Source organism: Stomoxys calcitrans, chromosome 2 (assembly GCF_963082655.1).
Source record: "Stomoxys calcitrans chromosome 2, idStoCalc2.1, whole genome shotgun sequence".
NCBI classification, from domain to species: Eukaryota; Metazoa; Arthropoda; class Insecta; order Diptera; family Muscidae; genus Stomoxys; species Stomoxys calcitrans.
Genome location: NC_081553.1, coordinates 65,831,917 through 65,849,222, shown reverse-complemented (window position 1 = coordinate 65,849,222; position 17,306 = coordinate 65,831,917). Strand labels below are relative to the sequence as shown.

General features: G+C 36.6%; 1 protein-coding gene and 5 non-coding genes across 6 annotated transcripts in view; 5 read left to right on the top strand and 1 right to left on the bottom strand.

Annotated features, from left to right (window-relative positions):
• LOC106092197 (nucleoporin Nup43) overlaps window positions 1–17,306 on the bottom strand; it is a 65,530-nt gene that overhangs the window by 34,603 nt on the left and 13,621 nt on the right. The gene's annotated exons all lie outside the window — the stretch shown is intronic.
• On the top strand, window positions 7,689–7,760 carry Trnap-ugg (transfer RNA proline (anticodon UGG)). Its single transcript has one exon. It is a non-coding gene; the product is annotated as a tRNA-Pro (tRNA).
• Trnap-ugg (transfer RNA proline (anticodon UGG)) lies at window positions 8,658–8,729 on the top strand. The gene has a single exon. It is a non-coding gene; the product is annotated as a tRNA-Pro (tRNA).
• On the top strand, window positions 12,481–12,552 carry Trnap-ugg (transfer RNA proline (anticodon UGG)). Its single transcript has one exon. It is a non-coding gene; the product is annotated as a tRNA-Pro (tRNA).
• Window positions 13,135–13,206, top strand: Trnap-ugg (transfer RNA proline (anticodon UGG)). The gene has a single exon. It is a non-coding gene; the product is annotated as a tRNA-Pro (tRNA).
• Trnap-ugg (transfer RNA proline (anticodon UGG)) lies at window positions 16,614–16,685 on the top strand. Its single transcript has one exon. It is a non-coding gene; the product is annotated as a tRNA-Pro (tRNA).

Below are 17,306 nucleotides of genomic sequence, written 5' to 3'. Positions count from 1 at the left end.
AATTAAAAAATTTATTGAAAATTTAGAAAATATTTAATATTTTTTTAAGTGGTTTAATTAAAAAATTAATTGAAAATTATTTTTTTTTAATTGAATATGCAATTTTTTTTTTAATTGGACTCTTTCAAAAACGTTATTTGATGTTATCATTTTCGTGATCGAAGCAGTTTCAATTAAAAAATTAATTGGATCAATTAATTTTGTGATTGAAAAGATTTTTTTTTTGTGTACTATCTTGAGTAAATTTGGTGAATGAAAAGACTTCCGGCAACGATCGTTATTCTACCGACTATTTCATTCTTCTATAGTGATACAATGTATAGAACAGTGAAAATATCACGTACATTTTTTCGATTAGAAATTTGATTGAAAATAAAAATGTTTTCAATAAAAAAATTAATTGAATCAATCAATCATTTAACCACCCTTTGCGACGAGTGCTAATTTTTTCAATCACCTTTTTCAAAAACTGTGATTGATGTAATCATTTTCTTGATTGCAGCAGTTTCAATTAAAAATTTAATTGGAGCAATTAATTTCGTCTCTGAAAGGAATTTTTATTTTTGTTCTGTGTACTATCTTGAGTAAATTTGGTGAATGAAAAGACTTCCGACTACCGGCAACGATCGTTGTTCTACCGACTATTTCACTGTTCTATAGTGATACAATGTATAGAACAGTGAAATGGTCGGTACACAGAAAAAAACATCACGTAAATTTTTTCGATTAAAAATTTAATTGAAAATAAAAATGTTTTTCAATTAAAAAACTAATTGAATCTATCAATCATTTAACTACCGTTTGCGATGAGTGGTAATTTTTCCAATCACCTTTTTCAAAAACTGTGATTGTTGTAATCATTTTCGTGATTGCAGCAGTTGCAATTAAAAAATTAAATGGATCAATTAATTTCGTGATTGAAAAGAATTTTTATTTTTTTTTTCTTTGTGTACTATCTTGAGTAAATTTTGTGAATGAAATGACTTCCGACTTCCTGCATCGATCGTTGTTCTACCGACTATTTCACTGTTCAATGGTGATACAATGTATAGAACAGTGAAATGGTCGGTACACAGAAAAAAATATCACATAAATTTTTCGATTAAAAATTTAATTGAAAATAAAAATGTTTTTCAATTAAAAAATTAATTGAATCTATCAATCATTTAACCACCCTTTGCGACGAGTGCTAATTTTTTCAATCACCTTTTTCAAAAACTGCGATTGATGTAATCATTTTCGTGATTGCAGCAGTTTCAATTAAAAATTTAATTGGAGCAATTAATTTCGTCTCTGAAAGGAATTTTTATTTTTGTTCTGTGTACTATCTTGAGTAAATTTGGTGAATGAAAAGACTTCCGACTACCGGCAACGATCGTTGTTCTACCGACTATTTCACTGTTCTATAGTGATACAATGTATAGAACAGTGAAATGGTCGGTACACAGAAAAAAACATCACGTAAATTTTTTCGATTAAAAATTTAATTGAAAATAAAAATGTTTTTCAATTAAAAAACTAATTGAATCTATCAATCATTTAACTACCGTTTGCGATGAGTGGTAATTTTTCCAATCACCTTTTTCAAAAACTGTGATTGTTGTAATCATTTTCGTGATTGCAGCAGTTGCAATTAAAAAATTAAATGGATCAATTAATTTCGTGATTGAAAAGAATTTTTATTTTTTTTTTCTTTGTGTACTATCTTGAGTAAATTTTGTGAATGAAATGACTTCCGACTTCCTGCCTCGATCGTTGTTCTACCGACTATTTCACTGTTCAATGGTGATACAATGTATAGAACAGTGAAATGGTCGGTACACAGAAAAAAATATCACATAAATTTTTCGATTAAAAATTTAATTGAAAATAAAAATGTTTTTCAATTAAAAAATTAATTGAATCTATCAATCATTTAACCACCCTTTGCGACGAGTGCTAATTTTTTCAATCACCTTTTTCAAAAACTGCGATTGATGTAATCATTTTCGTGATTGCAGCAGTTGCAATTAAAAAATTAACTGGATCAATTAATTTCGTGATTAAAAAGAATTTTTATTTTTTTTTTGTGTACTATCTTGAGTAAATTTTGTGAATGAAAAGACTTCCGACTTCCTGCAACGATCGTTGTTCTACCGACTATTTCACTGTTCAATGGTGATACAATGTATAGAACAGTGAAATGGTCGGTACACAGAAAAAAATATTTTTTTTATTTTTTCTGTGTAGAACAAGGAAACCTGTGTAGAACAAGGAAACTCAGTAAGGCTTTCCGGTAGCGTAACGGGTCATAAGAGCTCTTCGCCTCTGCGAAAATTAAAAAAAGGCTGTTATATTTCTAATTTTTTGTAGACTTAAAATGCACCTTTCGCAGCACAAACGAAATTTTGATGATAACCATTTACAAAGCCCACCAATAGGCCCCCGTACTTCTAGAACCCTTTTGTGCATCTATATCTTTCATACATCATACATCATTTCATTCATCATATCTTTCAAGTTGTGGGAGACACCTCGAAACTTGGTGTCAGAGATTTTAGAATGAGCGCAGAAGATCGAGGCGCTTGGAACGCTATTCTACGTTCGGCTATTGGAACAAATATTCTGTCATAGCCAATTAAAGTAAAGTAAAGTTATATCTTTCATAGTCTGCGTTCGAGTTATGGGCCAACAACAATATGTTGCTAAAAGACTTTGTACTCCTCTACAAATGTTGATAACATTTGGTACAGCTCATATAAATAGATCAAAAGTTGTAAACTTGTTTCCATTTTCTTTGCCTTATGGACAACTGCGACTTCAACAGATGAAATAACAGAATAATAAATTGGTACTGACATCTCTAATTCACAAAAACTTATTTAACCTTCTAATATTTTTACCAATTTTCCTAAAAGTGAAAGACATTAAGTAATAGAATCCACTGCACTGATAGAAAATATTTATATTAATCATTTTATTTACATCTACTTATATATATATATATATGCATATTTTGTGCCACACTTGGCTATATACGAATATCACTCATGTAAAAGAACTTTTTAACTATTAGAAAAACATATCGTACAAACCTATTGAAGAACTAAAACTAAAAACAACAGTAAAAATTTGAAAAGAAGAAGAAGAACAAATTAAACATTTTTTGTACAGTTTTATTTGTGCAATTAAATATTGGCATATTTTTTGAAAACCTTACATTGTTGTCCCACAAGTAAATAAAAAAACAACTAATATATCCAGGACTAGTCTAGAATATCCCAACCTTAAGAATACAATAACAAGACAGGAAATCCCCTCCATAGAAGAAACTTTAAACACTGTCACCAAGATCTAAAATGACAGAGTAGAAGAGTGTCAAGTAGCAAGAAACTACCAATAACGTACTGACTTTATTTAAATGATATTAATTCGATTCCTAAGAGTAGCCTGGATATACCAAAACAAACAAATAAACAAAATACAAGAAAAAGAAAAAACAAAACTTCTAAAAGTCGTTTACAACAAAATGTACCCAATTTCAAATGGTCCAACAATAATACTTTCATGTTTGAAAACTAAAAACAAAATGATGTACAGAAACTACGATATAGCCAACCCCAAAAATAAACATAAAACAACACATACCCTACACATTCATAAGCGAACATTTATGTACTTAACACTATATCTCAATAATGAAAAAAGAAAATAGAAAACAATTTATATTCTCAAAAAAAAAAAAAAACAACAACAACAACAAAACCACAACATTATACACATTCCGAATATATTAACAAAGAATATATATCTTAGAAATCAGAAGAATATATACACATTTAAAGAAAACAATAACAATATTACGAAAGCTGAATGAATGATTTAAACAAAAGTATATATATATAATATATGAACAACAACAACCACACCATGAACAAAGAGTTTTATAGAAATAGAAAGACTTAAATGTTAGTGAATAAGTTATAACTCCCCTTTTTGGATTTTGTTAATCAACCACATCTAAAATTGAAAACGAAAATTTTGACCCGATTTCAAGATATGTCACTTCTGATTTTGAAAATGAAAGAAAACAACACAAACACTCGCATATTCTAAAACAAAGATATCTATTTATGTATGTATGTATGTGCCATCAACTAATTGGATCCAATTGACAAATTTGTTTTGGTAAAATCATCAGATCTTTGAACGAAATTCTTCTATATTCATAAACCGAAATTGACAAAAGAAATAAAGAAATTCCAAAATATAAACACACATCTAAGAGAAAGCTGGACTCAATGGTGTTTTATTACTCGAAAAGCACATATACAAGTGAAGTGAAGTAAGTATTATCTAAGTTATGCAAATATTGTAAATACTGAATATTACATTACTCCATAAACATAAACTCCAATTTGTCAATCCAATGGCCCATTTTAAAAAGCAGGATACCTTAATTGGCTATGACAGAACGTTTGTTCCACTACCCGAACGTAGAAAAGCGTTCCAAGCGCCTCGATCTTCTGCACTCATTCTAAAAACTCTGACACCAAGTTTCGAGGTGTCTCCCACCACTTGATCTTTCCATCGGGCTTTTGGCCTTCCCGGTTTGCATGTACCACCGTATTTGCTTTCAAAAGACTTTTTTGCTTAAGTTTCTTCATCCATTCTCGCAACATGACCTAGCAGCCGTTGTATTTTGATGCATCTAACTATGCTATCGTTGTCATACAGTTCACACAGCTCGTATTCCGCCATTAATGCAAACTGGTCCATATATGTTACGAAGAATCTTTCTCTCAAATACTCCAAGCACTGCCTCATCTGCTTTCACAAGTATCAATGCTTCAGAACAATGTAACAACACGGGTAGTGTCAGTGTCTTGTATAGTGTAATCTTCGTCCGACGAGAGGTGGCTTTGTTTCTAAACAGATTACTTAGTCCAAAGTAGCATCTGTTTGCCAGTATTATTCTGCGCTTTATCTCAAAACTGGTGTTATTCGTTTCGGTTACGGCGGTGCTAAGGTAGATAAAGTTACTCACTACCTCAAAGTTATGGTTCCCAACTTTCTCCATTTTCTTTATCTGATCGGTTGTACAAGGCGTTTTAGGGGTTGAAAACATCCATTTCGTCTTATCTCTATTTACTGCCAGACCCATTTTCACTGACTCTCTTTCGATTCTTTCAAGGGCAGCAGTTACTACTTCCGGTGACCGACTTATGATGTGATTAGTGTGGTATATCTATTCACATCTGCATCTCGTGTAATATTCTCCAGCAGGATATTAAAGAGATCACACGATAAGCTGTCTCCTTGTCTGACACCTCGTTTGGTATTAAATGGTTCGGAGAGATTCTTTCAGAGTCTTATTAACTTTGCAGGTATATCAAACTCAGACATGGCTTGAAATACCTTTGAACGTAAAAGAGTGTAGAAGGCGGCTTTGTAGTTAACAAAGAGATTTTAGGTGTTGTTTTCTCCTTCTCCTGCCAGGATTTGGCGCACGGCATTTACAGGGCCCAATTATCTAATTGACTTCAGGTTTTATGTTCCACACAGTACGCTCGAGAGTATCTTGTATGCGATTGGGAGGAGAGTTATTCCTCTGAAGTTGGCACATTCCGTCTTGTCTCCTTTCTTGTATACGGGACATAGTATGATAAGGTTCCGACCATCGGGTATGCGTTCTTCTAGCCAGATTGCGCAGACAAGCTGATACATACGCCTTATCAGCGTATCGCCTCCGGTCTTAAATAGTTCAGCGGGTAACACATCGGCTCCTGCTGCCTTGTTGTTCTTCAGTCGGGTCACAGCTACTTGGACCTCATCGTCAGGGATTGGTTCTACGGTATCCTTTTCGCCGCACTCGTCGGGCGCTAGCACATGGTTAAAATGTTCTTTCCATATCCCCAGCACTCTGTCTGTGTCAGTTACCAGATTTCCTTCTTCGTCTCCGTAGGAGTATGTGCCTGCACCAAAGCCATTGGTTTGATGTTTAATCCTTTGGTAGAAATTCCGGATTTCATTCTGACTCCTGTACATCTCAATTCGCACACATTCACGTCTTTGCATTTCATTTATCTTTCAGCGAAATAGACGTTTCTCCTCTCTCTTTTTTTTTCCGATACCTATCCTTCATCTGGCGCGTTTAATGTTTAATCCTTTGGTAGAATTTCCGGATTTCATTCTGACTCATGTACATCTCAATTCGCTCACATTCACGTCTTTGCATTTCCTTTTTCTTTCTGCGAAATAGACGTTTCTCCTCTCTCTTTTTCTTTCGATACCTATCCTTCATCTGGCGCGATGCTACTGATTGCAGGGTTGCTTTGCATGCCGCTTTCCTGGCTTTAGTAGCATCTCGACACTGTTGGTCGTACCATGGGTTTCTTGGGGGAGGCTGTTGGTTCATGTCTGATATTGTGTCTCCACCTAACTACCGGTATTTGTTGGACGCGAAAGCCGGGCAATGACAAAGAAAATGCTCGTACATCGTACATCTAACACGCTGAATGAATGCCTTCCATCTATCACAACGTGATCAATTTGGTTCCTCGTGTTTTGATCGGATGACAGCTATGTGGCTTTGGGAAAATTTTTATGTTGAAATCTGGTGCTGTCAACTACCATGTTTTTTGCCGCGTCGAATTATATTAGCCTAAGCCCATTATCGGAGTTTAAACTTTCCGAAAATTGGGCCAAAGATGTCTTCCTTCCTTCGTTCTCTCAGAACGGTTTTTATATCATGGGCGGGGCAGCGGTCATATAATCTCTTTCTAGGCGTTCTCAGAAAATATCCTTGGTCTGCTCGCCCTTTTCTTCAATCGGGGCAAGGGCCCAAATTAGGCTGATGTCGAAGAATTTGTCTTTTATGCGGATTGTGGCTAGCCTTGCTGGACCTACTAGGGTCTCCAAATTTTGCATATTTGTTGGAAACACCTCAACATTGACCACAAAAAAAAAAATTTGCCAAAAATTTAAGATTTTTCCTTTTTCGTTGGATTTTAGCAATGAAAACTAGCCAAATAACCAAAACCTCAAAACAAAGATGCTATCTTTAAATTTAATTTCGAATTTAGTAATGGATATGACCATCCGTTTTAAATTTTGATCGTTGATTGATTCTTATTTTACTTCATAGATAATTGTCAAATTATTATTATTTGATTTTTTTTAAACTTTGCACCGTAACTTAAAAGAAACTAAACGTTTTAAGACGCTCCTATCTGTAAGGCTATATTGCGTCTTTAACTACGGTACACTCTTGTCCCAAAGTTAATTTCCTAACTTTCAACGAAATTTTGACTTTCGTTTTAGATTTTTGTCCTTTATAACAAACGAAAATATTTATTAACATACAATCAAAAATAAAAAATCCTTAATATAAAGAAAATAATTGTTCACCGAAAGGTATGTTTCATTAAAAAGTTGGAAAATTTTCCATCTATAAGATAAGTTTGCTAATCTTTGGCTCGAAATTTTAAAATTAGGACAAACATTTTTTCAGTGTACGTTAAGTTTTATGTACATATCTCTTGCAGAGGGTATAACAATGTAACATGTTTAGTGGCAACTGTATGCAAATATTAGTTCAATACCAACCATTTATCTTTAAACAGATAACAATGACATGGACCATTATCATAATTACTGGTTCATACAAAAAAAGCAGAAAATGTCGAATGCTATGGCAACCATCATGAGGCTCAATGGTCTAGGGGTATGATTCTCGCTTTGGGTGCGAGAGGTCCCGGGTTCAAATCCCGGTTGAGCCCGTTACATTTTTATCATACATACAAAACAAAAATAAGACTAAAAGTTAAAGATTTTTCCTTGATCTAAGTATTTCGGTATTAATTTCAAGTCAAACAAGCAAACCTTCGAAAAAGGGATTTTATATTGAAATTTTCAGTCACTATGTTTAGCAGATACAAATTTACATTTTCTTACGTACTCCATTTTTCTTCAGAAGTGACTTAAAATTTAACTTTTTGGAAAAATCATAGTTTTATAATTATTTTATTAATTTATAATAGACTATTTATTCGAAGGGAGTTTTTGTTCCGTTTTTCTAAGATACAATGTTCACCTTTTGCCAAATACAATTGCAATGTCTTCAAAGATAGGTTTCTTATTGACAAGTAAAATATCTTTAGATAAAGAAAATAAATCCTCAAATATTACAAAACTTGGCATCTTCGACATCCTCACCGTTAAGAATTTTTTTTGGTGTATCTAGAATAAATGTTTCTCGAAAACATTAAACTAAGCCCCGGAAAGTATATTTGTAAATTCTCGATCGCCATGACATTTTTTGAGACTTAATTATTCTGGTCGGGCTTTATGTGTACTGGGAGTGCTTAAGGCATGAAAAGTTAATCTAAGAGTTTTTCATTTCATTTTTTTTAATTTTACAGGTACAAGTATTAACAAACTATTTGCAGGTAAAAACTTGCATGGATATATTTAAAAGCCACTTTGGTAACTGTTCAAACACCAGTTTTCATCCATATTTGTGTAACAAACATTCCATCGAGGAAAATAAGTGTAAATATTATTCCAACACCATACCTTTATCTCCAAAAAAATTGCAAATGACATGGACCATTATCATAATTACTGGTGCATACAAAATAAGCTGAAAATGTCGAATGCTATGACTACCATCATGAGGCTCAATGGTCTAGGGGTATGATTCTCGCTTTGGGTGCGAGAGGTCCCGGGTTCAAATCCCGGTTGAGCCCAGTAACTTTTTATAATATCTCGCATGGTGAACCTGCTTAAATGTAAGTTTGCTTCAAGTTAGGTAAAATATCAAAGGCTCGTTTACTTTATAAAAAAAAAATATGCAAAATTTGGGGACCGTAGTGAGTCCAGAAACTGATCCATGGGGCTTGAAAGTTAGCAACCTCGAGAATGTCCAATTTGGTATTGCTGTATCACGTTTTAAAATCCAATTTTCCAGTTAAAAGTTGTAATAAACGTACCAATATGTTGAAAAAATCGTTCCAACTGGCCAAAATAAGGTACAAACCTCGCTGAAATGAGCCTTTTTAGTAAACTAGCTGTTTCTCTAGGATGTAGAAACCTTTTGCAGTTTGTTAGAAGACATGTGAGGCTACTTGAAAATGTTAAGAACTTTGAAATCGGTGGAGTTCGATTTTAGCAATTTGAGGGAAAAAAAATATGTATGTAAAAATTTTCATTTTTGGGACGGTCTTAACATATAAAGTATTTAATCAAATCAGGACTTCTGCAGCATTAATCGTAAAAGAAAATACCAACCACTGGAAGAAAAAAAAGTTATGAAGGAAATAATGGTCTTACTTTTTTGCAAGAAAATGCAATATTTTGCAATTTTCGCAAATTTTAGATTCTGAAGCGAATAGCTTTTAATAGGAAGGGACAACTCGCACAATTTTTATACCCTCCACCATAGGATGGGGGTATACTAATTTTGTCATTCTGTTTGTAACACCTCGAAATATGCGTCTAAGACCCCTTAAAGTATATGTATTCTTGATCGTCGTGACATTTTAAGTCGAACTAGCCATGTCCGTCCGTCTGTCCGTCCATCCATCCGTCCGTCCGCCTGTCTAACGCTAACATTTGAAGGAGTAGAGCTTACTTTACTTTAATTGGCTATGACAGAATATTTCTTCCACTAGCCGAACGTAGAATAGCGTTCCAAGCGCCTCGATCTTCTGCGCTCATTCTAAAATCTCTGACACCAAGTTCTGAGGTGTCTCCCACAACTTGATCTTTCCATCGGGCTTTTGGTCTTCCCGGTTTGCGTGTACCACCGTGTTTGCCTTCAAAAGACTTCTTTGCTGGAGCTTCTTCATCCATTCTGACAACATGACCTAGCCAACGCAGCCGTTGTATTTTGATGCGTGTAACTATGCTATCGTCGTCATACAGCTCATACAGCTCGTGGTTCATACGTCGCCTATATTCTCCGTTAACGCAAACTGGTCCATATATTTTACGAAGAATCTTTCTCTCAAATACTCCAAGCACTGCCTCATCTGCTTTCACAAGTACCCACGCTTCAGAACCATATAACAGCACGGGTAGTATCAGTGTCTTGTAAAGTGTAGTCTTCGTCCGTCGAGAGGTGGCCTTGTTTCTAAACTGCTTACTTAGTCTAAAGTAGCATCTGTTTGCCAGTATTATTCTTCGCTTTATCTCAAAACTGGTGTCATTCGTTTCGGTTACGGCTGTGCCGAGGTAGATAAAGTTACTGACTGTCTCAAAGTTGTGGTTCCCAACTTTCTCCATTTTCTTTATCTGCTCGGTTGTGCAAGGCTTTTTGGGAGTTGAAACCATTCATTTCGTTTTAGCTCCATTTACTGCCAGGCCCATTTTCTCTTTCTCTCTCTTTCGATTCTTTCGAAGGCAGCAGTTACTATTGTACTTCCGGTGACCGACCTATGATATCAATTTCGTCGGCATAGGCGAGAAGTATGTGTTCTTTTGTGATTAGTGTGCCATATCTATGCACATCTGCATTTCGTTTAATCTTCTCCAGCAGGATACTAAAGAGATGACATGATAGGCTGTCTCCTTGTCTGAAACCTCGTTTGGTATTAAATGGTTCGGAGAGATTCTTTCCTATTATTACAGAGGAACGCCTATCACCAAGTGTCATCCTGCAGAGTCTTATTAATTTTGCAGGGATACCAAACTCAAACATGGCTCGAAATACCTTTGAACGTAAAGGAGTATCGAAGGCGGCTTTGTAGTCAACAAAGAGATGGTAGGTGTTGATTTGTCCTTCTCGGGTCTTTTCCAGGATTTGGCGCAGTGTGAATATCTGATCTAGGGTGGATTTACCAGGTCTAAAGCCGCATTAATAGGACCCAATTATCTCATTGACTTTTGGTTTTAATCTTTCACGCAGTACGCTCAAGAGTATCTTGTATGCGTTGGGGAGGAGACTTATTCCTCTGTAGTTGGCACATTCCGTCTTGTCTCCTTTCTTGTGTACGCGACATTGTATGCTGAGGTTCCAATCATCGGGTATGCGTTCTTCTAGCCAGATTGCGTAGATAAGCTGATGCATACGCCTTATCAGCGCGTCGCTCTCTGACGGGGTAAACCGTCGGCTCTTGCTGCCTTATTGTTCTTTAGTTGGGTCATAGTATGCTGAGATTCCAATCATCGGTTATGCGTTCTTCTAGCCAGATTGCGCAGATAAGCTGATGCATACGCCTTATCGGTCTTTAATAGTTCAGCGAGTCGGCTCTTGCTGCCTTGTTGTCGGCTCACTGCTACCTGGACCTCATTCTGACTACGAGGTAAACATTCTATACCATCATCAGGGATTGGTTCTGCGGTATACTCTTCGCCGCCAACGTCGGACACTAGCAGTTGGGTAAAATGTTCTTTCCATTTCCTCAGCTTGTTATCTGTGTCAGTTACCAGATTTCTTTCTTTGTCTCTGCAGGAGGATGTGCCTGCACCAAAGCCATCGGTATGATGCTTAAATATTTGTTAGAATTTTCGGACTTCCTTCTCACTCCTGTACATCTTAATTCGCTCACATTCGCGTCTTTCCATTTCCTTTTTCTTTCTGCGGAATAGACGTTTCTCCTCTCTCCTTTTCTCCCGATACATCTCCTTCAACTGGCGCGTTGCTGCTGATTGCAGGGTTGCTCTATATGCCGCATTCTTCGCTTCAGTAGCATCTCGACACTCTTGGTCGTACCACGGGTTTCTTGTATTTCCGTATAGGCCTCTGGCCCTACTAGGGTTCCCAAATTTTGCATACTTATTGGAAAATACCACACATTGACTGTGTAAAATTTTGTGCACATATCTCTATCCGTTAAAAAGTTTCAGAATTATTCCCAAGATTTTTCGATTTGGCAACACTGTGCGCGTCGCTCAAAATCACGATAACGGTCGAATGAATAGAGTTATCTTTTTGCCAAGATACTTCCTATTGATGTAGATCGTTGGGATTGGAAATGGGTCATATCGGTTCAAATTTGGATATATTGGGTTGCCCAAAAAGTAATTGCGGATTTTTTAAAAGAAAGTAAATGCATTTTTAATAAAACTTAGAATGAACTTTAATCAAATATACTTTTTTTACACTTTTTTTCTAAAGCAAGCTAAAAGTAACAGCTGATAACTGACAGACGAAAGACTGCAATTACAGAGTCACAAGCTGTGAAAAAATTTGTCAACGCCGACTATATGAAAAATCCGCAATTACTTTTTGGGCAACCCAATATGTAGCTGCCATACAAAATGGTATTTCATTTTGATTTCCTGAGCCCCTCTGAACCTCAAATTTATAAAGATACTTCCTATTAATGTAGATCGTTGGGGATTGGAAATGAGCGGCCATAGCGGTTAATTTCGAAGATATTTCCCATCTTTCATCATTTCCTCTCTTGTAATGGATAACAAAATCATGGACCATTATGGACCATAAGCTTACAGAACAAAAACTAATAACGACAATTGCTATGGCAAACATTATGAGGCTCAATGGTCTAGGGGTATGATTCTCGCTTTGGGTGCGAGAGGTCCCGGGTTCAAATCCCGGTTGAGCCCAATACATTTTTATCAATAACTCAAAGGGCAGCATTTAAACTAAACAAAATTGAAAAAAAAAAATATGTTTTGAACCAGTCTTTAACCCAAAGACCCAAATTCTTACTCCATTAAAAAAATCATATTGCCTCAGAAAGCTTTTTGCTATTTAAAGAAAGAGATGCATCAATCAAAAGAGTGTTTCAAAACAAATTGACTTAATTTTTTGACTCGTCAATGTTCATGCTATCACATTTTTGTTCATATATTGACACAAGTGTCTGCTCCTCTATGTCAGTCAACCAAAAACATGTGATGATGAGCAACTTAGCCAAATACAAAAGACAAAAGACGTTCACAATGCATTCGTCTGATAACGAATTCATAGTGTTTTCAGTCTTGACAAGACAAAATACTGTTTTTAAATGCTATTTTGAAGGTTGTTTACTATGAACATGACGTATGAACCGGTTGAGACGACTAAAATGTTACAAACATAAACTTAAAAAAAAATAAAAAACACAAATGGCTAAAAGAAAAAAACCAACGACAAAAATGTATTGACGTTGATGGTGTTCAACATCAATTCAATGAACATCATGAGGCTCAATGGTCTAGGGGTATGATTCTCGCTTTGGGTGCGAGAGGTCCCGGGTTCAAATCCCGGTTGAGCCCGTTAAATTTTTATGAAATTAAAATAAAGTAAAGTTAAATAAAATAGATCTTAAACCAAATAAAATTAACAAAATACTATCAAAAAAGATATTTGAACCTCAAGCTATGCAGGCAGCATCCAAAGGATAAACATTTTAAGGTGCAACACTAGTAAATCAAACCAAAAAAATGCGTTAATTGCCCTCTTCACCCTACGATTTTGATAAAATTTTGTACACGAGTTTGGATGTCAAATAAAAAACCTCATTACATTTATGTATTGAGCAGTAGGTGGATTTTGGAAGCGCCGTCCACCAGACCATAACACCATATAGCATAATTGGTCTGACAACTGCAGTATATACCCAATGCACCCTTTAGCTTCCCTATATACATTTCATCCGATATGGCCTTTTAAAGCTGTAGAAGCCACAATTTTGTGTAAAGATCCGACCAAAATTGTGGCTTCTACAGCTTTAAAAGGCCATATCGGATGAAATGTATATAGGGAAGCTAAAGGGAGCATTGGGTATATACTGCAGTTCTCAGACCTATTATGTTATATGGTGTTATGGTCTGTTGGACGGCGCTTCAAAAATCCACCTACTGCTCAATACTTAACCGGATACAAAGGATGGCTTGTTTGTGCATCACAGCCGCACTGAGGACGACACCATCTGATGCACTGAATTTAATGCTACATCTTATGCCTCTGGACATTGTGGTTACCCAAATTGCAGCGACCACTGCCGTAAGGTTAAGGGAGCTTTCTCATTGGTCATGTGACGGCCACGGACGCTGTGTTATACTTGATACAATATCCGATGATCCAGACAGTGTGGGCCACTGCCGCGAGGTTAGGGGAGCTTTCTCATTGGTCATGTGGCGGCCACGGACGCTGTGTTATACTTGATACAATATCCGATGTTCCAGGCAGTGTGGGCCGCTTTTTGATAAAAATTACTTTACCACTATTTCTGCTAGAACAGATTGGAACTACGATATCCCTGGTAACAAAAGTTACATAGAATTCTATACGGATGGTTCCAAACTAAACGACCAGGTGGGATTTGGGTTGTACTCTAAAGATCTAGAAGTGGTCATATCGAAGAGGTTACCCAACCACTGCAGTGTGTATTAAGCAGAAATGCTTGCAATTCAGGAAGTGGTGGAATGGCTAAGATATAATTTCAATACGACGATTGGCATAAATATCTTCTCAGACAGCCAGGCAGCCATTAAATCCCTGGAGAATGTATTTCTGAACACAAAAACCGCCCTTGACTGTCGCAGATCTCTCAACGAGACGGCTGAACAGTTCAAAATTCACCTGTTCTGGGTGCCGGGCCACAGAGATATGCCAGGGAATTGTAAAGTTGACTAGCTTGCGGGACTAGGAACTACCTTACACATTCCAGGAACATTGGAATCTGTGGGTATGCCTCTAGCGAACATGTAAGCTTAGTTTTCAGAACCAGGCCCGAAGGGCAACGAATAATAGATGGTCACAAAGAGGGGACTGTGAGCATTCCAAAACCATGTGGCCTCATCATTGGCTAGAACAGACGTCTCAATCATTGTGTCCGTCATGACAGGTCACTGTATAATCGGAAAATATGCTGACAGACTGAAGGTTGCCAGAAACGACTTTTGCAGAAGCTGTAGGGACATTGAGGAAAAAGAGACTATAGAACACCTTCTGTGTGTGTGTCTCCCACTAGCAGTTAGAAGGAGTTCCACGTTAGGTTCTCATTTCTTTGAGAACCTGTCTGATTTAACGAATGTGAACATTCGCAAGTTAGTGGCAAGTTAGAAGGCATCTTCCTTCTTCTGTTCCTGTGGTATCACAATGGATGAAAACGTCTAAGTGAGTCTGATTGCCGGGAGGGAGTGTAGTGGCGGGAGGGAGCGTGGTGCCGGGAGGGAGTGTAGTGGCGGGAGGGAGTGTGGTGCCGGGAGGGAGTGTAGTGCCGGGAGGGAGGATACTTCCGACGAGCTTTTCGACAGTATCAGTACATTCTTCCGACGCAAAGAGCAACGTGAAAATGGCCTCTCTATTCTCGCAGCTCATCGATTGTATGGGTAGGCCCTATTCAGAGGTCATGCCTTCGTTTCCTTCGTTCCTGTTCCGAATTGTCTCCCTCTGCAGAGCACTGTCTGTAGGCTCCATTGCAGGAGGGCTGGTCTTAGTCTTCCCAGAATACTTGTATGCGGGGAGCTCTTTTTCAGCGTTCTGGCAGTTCGAAGCTTTTCCGGAGTTCTGATTCTCTCTCCAGTTTCCGGTGCATACTCATCAGTCATCTTCTTAGCAAAGAGCATTTGGAGTCCCCAGTCTCCATCTCCGTGAGCTCCACTTTTTCGATTTACGTCGCACAGTGGGAGAAAATCGATAAAAACTAATAAAACATATCCCGTGTGAGAGGGGGTAGAGATATCTCATTGAAATTTGAAATGGTTAGAGCTGAATGGTTAGCGAGATGGTGAGCAAAATTTCAAGGGTGTCCGGGTGTTTTTTAGCAGACTCCTAAAGTTGGTCGCCTCGTTATTTCGAAAATTTGTTGGGGCTCGCAAATCTACGTTTGTGGTCCGATTTCCAAAAGTTTCTCCATTAGTTTTTTTCTTAGAATTTTTTTCAATATGTATCAGAAAATAACAGTTTTCCCGTCCAGCAAAAAAAAAATTTGGGAATCGGACCACAAACTATGTTTTGGCAGCCCCAAAAAATTTTCGAAATACCGAGGTGACCAACTTTAGAGGCTTGACGAAAGGCTTCCGAACAACCTTGGGCCTTGAAACACACCATCTCGCTAACACCTTAACTCTTACCATTTCAAATTTCAAAGAGATATCTCTAACCGTTCTTACACGGCATATTTTTTACTAGTTTTTTTTTTTTTTTGATATTTGGAGCTGTTACAAACGGAATGACGAACTTAGTATACCACGACCCTACGATGGAGGGTATAAAAATAGAAAATTTCCAATAAATTAGATTTTATAGAAAATGTCGAAATCTCTTAAATCTCATCAAAATGTTTATCAAAAGGTCATTATTGAGTTTTACTTTAAAAAATTTATTATTTTTTTCTCCTAAAATAAATTAACTCAACTCGATTCAATAGCTCTCAGACGCTAGCTATTGTCTCCATCAACAAACCTTAAGCAAGTGCATGCCTAAATGCCAGTCAATCTTAAAATAGCCACAAATGTTTTTGTAGATACTGCCACACGGTGAGTTTGTAGCTAACCACCTTTTCCAATACAGCAACGTTTTAAAGGTCATCTTAAAGATGCTTTGAACTTTTGGGGTATTTATGAGATGAGTAGCAACAACTGAGGAAGCCCTTCTGCATAAATTAAAGCCTAACACAAAAATAGATGGGCACGCATGAAAAACTAATTGAAATAAATAAAACTCAATGACATGCGGCTCAATGGTCTAGGGGTATGATTCTCGCTTTGGGTGCGAGAGGTCCCGGGTTCAAATCCCGGTTGAGCCCAATAAATTTTTATCAAATAAACCAATAAATTAGCTAAATAATAAAAAATGTTCGGACTTTAATCTAGTAGGCAGCTATCCACAAGATAGAAGTTGGGATGTGCAAAACTACTAAATCCGCACTCGTAAAAATTTAGGGCTTAAGGTACGGCCGGGTCCAATTTCATTCAACCTGCATTGTGAACCGCATTTTTCAGTTCTTTAAATGATTTTAGAGAACAAACTTAAAGCTACGAGGGAGCGTCCATGACAGATCGGATCATATTATATATTGGGTTGCCCAAAAAGTAATTGCGGATTTTTCATATAGTCGGCGTTGACAAATTTTTTCACAGCTTGTGACTCTGTAATTGCATTCTTTCTTCTGTCAGTTATCAGCTGTTACTTTTAGCTTGCTTTAGAAAAAAAGTGTAAAAAAGTATATTTGATTAAAGTTCATTCTAAGTTTTATTAAAAATGCATTTACTTTCTTTTAAAAAATCCGCAATTACTTTTTGGGCAACCCAATAGATAGATGTACATAGAAATTTGCCCATGAACATTCCAATAAGGAAAAGTGGACAACTCCTCACCTATCAATGAACGCTGTCTGATTCAAGTTTAAACTCAATGATAAGGGACC